This window comes from Hipposideros armiger, unplaced genomic scaffold, assembly GCF_001890085.2.
Source record: "Hipposideros armiger isolate ML-2016 unplaced genomic scaffold, ASM189008v1 scaffold_931, whole genome shotgun sequence".
Lineage (NCBI taxonomy): Eukaryota > Metazoa > Chordata > Mammalia > Chiroptera > Hipposideridae > Hipposideros > Hipposideros armiger.
In genome coordinates this window covers 250,718-254,925 of record NW_017732281.1, presented here as the reverse complement: position 1 = coordinate 254,925, position 4,208 = coordinate 250,718, and the positions used below count along the sequence as shown (strand labels likewise).

Sequence of the window (4,208 nt, the reverse complement as noted above, 5' to 3'; positions counted from 1 at the left end):
CTGTTGTTCAGCATCTTAGCTGTGGAGGGCAGTGTCACTGGCCCTCATATGTGGGATCCGAACTGGGGCCCTCTGGCGTCCCAAGCCAGCTCTTAACCATTGCGCCACTCGGCCGGACCAGAACTTTGTTTTTTAAGGCAGAAGGTGGTGATGGTGGTAGAGGGAGTTCAATGCTTAACTGGTTAAAGATAAATATATTCAAGTATTTAATAAAGTATTTAGCATATTTATTACATATAGTACTATAACACTATAGTAAATGTGAAATACTTTACTACATAGTATTTATTTAGTATATAGTATTTACTACACACTAAAGTATTTATTAAAATATTTAGTAAAGGATCAGGAATGAAGTTGAGATTAGACTATTTAAATCAGGAAGTTAAGCAATCGCTTTAGTAGGAAGGCCTTGTTGTCAGGGGAACAGAGCATGAACCTTTGCCTGTGTGCACAAGGCAGGCAGGCACAGGAAGCCTGTGTTCTGGTTACTCTCCTCTGTAAGATGGATCTGAGCATCCTATGGGCCGCACACTGAGTAAGGTCCTCCACAGCACTCTGTGTCCCCAACCTTGTTCCCTTCTCTGCCTGCTCATTGGCTTACAGCTCTCTTCCAATCTGCCCCTCTGCCCACTCTGCCTGACCTGTCAATTCTGTTGCTATAAAGTACAAGTGGATGGAATGGTCATTCAATACTGGTGGTGAAAACTGGCTTAGATAGAAAATCTAATTGAGCTGGTCAATGAAATAAATTCAAAATCAGGCATCTTTCATGGTTTCTGGGTCCACTGAAAGTGTTCCTAGACTGTCACCCACTCACCTCCTCTTTTTCCTGTTTTTTAATTTTATTTCTGTTAATGGGCAAAGAGAAAGAAGAAAAGGAACTATATATTATTACATATTATTTCTAGACTTTCAATTGGCAGCGAGTCATGGTGACATTTACAAGTTTCTCTGAACGAGGTACTGTTTGATCGTGTGTCATCAGAACCTATGTCACCTGGAGGTTTGAGGGACTAGATCTGAAGGAGAAGGAGTAGCTTCTTGTCAAGCTTTCATTATGGAAATTATGCATGTACCCGAACAGAAAAATAACCCTTGAAGTCTGCTGGATATACAACTTTAAACACATTCTTTCAAAGCTGGCAGAGCCAGGGGTCTCTCCACACTGGGAGAGAGCAATGAGCTGGGGGCGCCACTATGGGAGGTGGCCCTGGGGAGGGCAGCGAGGTAGACAGGAATCATACCCCCTGGCAGCCAGCAGGGTGGCTTCAGTAAAGGAGGACTCCCCCAAGGGGCTGCTCTGAGGTCATCAACCCCAAGGGCAGGCTCCAGACAAAGCCGCCTTCTACTAAAAGGAGGTTTCATCCAGTCAAGGTCACGAGGGTGCTCTACTTCCGTGTTAGTAACAAGGAAGCAAAGTGAGGCTTCCGAGGCCCTCTTGGCACCATTCAGGGTCAAAACTGTAGATCGCTGAGTGGTTATCAGCAGGCATCAGGAGAGGAAAAATTATCTTTGTTGGCAAAAGATAATATAAGTCATTTCTGATTTCAAAGGAATAAATAGAAAGTGATTAAAAATATCAGCCCCCCTTGAGAAGAAAAATGTTAGACCTCCACACATTCTCTTCTTATTCTAGAGTCAACTTGAGAGACTTCCAAGAAGCTGTTTTTAGGCTTCGAACCTCTGCAGCCTTGCTCTTGCATATTCTTTATTCCTCCAAGCTCCGTGTTATTACTAAAAGAAAGCTTTCTTCCATGTGTCAGCAAGGACTGGTGAAGGCTGTTCAGAAACCACGACTCTACCCTCCCTGTCTGTTCTCCTCCCAGGGAAAGGGCTGCTAGCCATGAGCCTCAGGACTGGATGCCCTGGGCCTATTCCCACACATGTGAACCACAGCTCTGGGCTGTCAGGGCTTCTCGAACATGGATGCTCCAAAACAAGAAACATGAAAACTCACCTGCTGTACCCGCTCCTGCAGTTCCCCATGAAAGGGCTTCCTCACGGCCTTCTGGGGTCTGCTAACCATGCTCGGAAGCTCTGCGGAACCGCAGCCCCAGTGGGTTCTGGAGGACTCCAGACTGGGCAAGATGGAAGCGGCTCCGGCTCTGCCCCTAATATCACCCTGTGTACCTTAACCTTTACCTTAGGGTTTGGTCTGGGAAATGTGCCATTACTTCTGGGGAGCTAAGCAAAGTGAAAGCAAGTTGGATTAACTCTTTGAGGACCAGGGAAGCACAACGTCCATCCCATATAAATACCAGTTTTCATAAGCACATTTGCAGAAAGTGCACTGGCATATTAAATTACAAATTACAATCACTGTCAATTATAAACAACTATACAAAAAGAGCTGATGCAAGTAAAGCCACATGGATTTGCAAATGGATGCTGAGATGTTTAATCTGCATTTACAGTGATGGCAGTGTCTAAAAAGGAAGAGTTTTAAAAAATTCTATGTAATGTCATGTCTTGATGCTTGAGGGAAGAATAGCTCTTTGTGTGACTGAAATGGTAAAAAAAAAAAAAGAGTGGGGAAAGGGAGAGGTTTTGAGAGTTCAAGCTTAGATGTGGAAACATGCTGAGACTAAAAAATGAAAAGAAATCGAGAACAGCATCAGAGAAGGTTGACTTAGTCACTGTGTGTAAATAGACAAATAGTCCAGAAAGAAAGAAGTAAAATCCTACAATCCGTTTACCTTAGGCATATTAATTTTACAAGGGAATATAATCTTTGATCATTGATTTTTTAATGTCTCATATTCAGATATAAAATCACTCCCCACCTCCCAATAAATGATACTTCCCCAATACAGGCTTTATCTCCTATCAAAGCGGTTCACCAACACTTCACGGGGAAATGTTTAATGTAATGAAAAACACACCGAAGTGGGAATCAGGAAAGTCAGGTTCTGTCCCCGTTACTCTGACCTACAACTAGATGACAGTATCAAAAAGGAAATAACAGAGAAAATGAAAATTATCCCATTGCATCCATGAGATGCAATGTCTTTAAAATGAAGTTACAAGAAATGTACTAGAAATTATGACACATTGTATTTTAGCATGTCTTGAAATAGCAAATAATGATGAGGGTAACTGGATTTTTTTCAGGCTAAGTACAATCTGATGCTTGTCACTATGAAGCTTACTGCTAACTGAGAGATGGCCCATGAGAGGAAGTTATGCCTTTTCTATTTCTGGCGCTGAAATGCATGTTGAAACAGCCCCTCGTTTTCTGACACAGTGTAGTGTCTGCAGTAACTATAGCACTAAACTCGTCAGGCCCGGCCAAACCCTGACAGCCTGTGCTTGGCTGGACTCTGAGCATTTGTTCTACTTCCACAATGGAAGACAACAGTTTTACCTGTGCCTCAAACTCTCCCACAAACTTTTCATTAATGATCAGTTTTTAATTGAGGTCTGGCTTGATTGACCTGACACTTAAAAAAAATCACATTATAATCTTCACAAACACACCACATTTTCTGAACCTGGAGAATGAACTGAAGGTGTTCACAGGCAATGGTAACACCATTTCCGCTTCATCTCAAAGGCATCCCTTGGCAAAGCCTATTTCATCACTCTGCAACATTCACATGTAATTCAAAGCTGCAGAAGCAGTCTCCTGCAGGAAGCCCACATGGCTTATCTGGGTTGCAGAAGTAAACATGACACCATCAAATGAAATAATCCCCCCTTTTTTTTTTCCCTGGCAAATTCTTTCAAGGCAGATTTTTGTAAAAATTCTGTTAAGTGTCTAAGTGTACTTTTTAAAATGGCAAATCAGATTTCACATTAGAACAGATTAAATGCCTTATGTACCCTAGTATTTCCACAATTTCAGTTCAACTTTATCTTTGAATTCAACCAACTTCATTCAGTTTCAGAAGGGGTAGTAAATGAAATCAGGCTTCTACAGAGACCATCTGCCTCTTGGGGTAAATGGTATTCTGAATTCCCATTTGCTGGCTCTCTTCAGAAGCCATATCTGGGGCCGGCCGAGTGGCGCGATGGTTAAGAACTGGCTTGGGACGCCAGAGGGCCCCGGTTCGGATCCCACATATGAGGTCTAGTGACACTGCCCTCTACAGCTAAGATGCTGAACAACAGCTCAACCTGGAACTGGGCTGACGTGAGTCGCCAGCGACAGCATAGGCTGCAGCCCCTGTGGCAGTGGGTTGCCATTGGCTACCGTATGTAGCCAG

General features: G+C 43.1%; 1 protein-coding gene across 2 annotated transcripts in view; it reads right to left on the bottom strand.

Moving 5' to 3' along the window:
* PEAK1 (pseudopodium enriched atypical kinase 1) overlaps nt 1-4,208 on the bottom strand; it is a 298,079-nt gene that overhangs the window by 61,257 nt on the left and 232,614 nt on the right. The gene's annotated exons all lie outside the window — the stretch shown is intronic.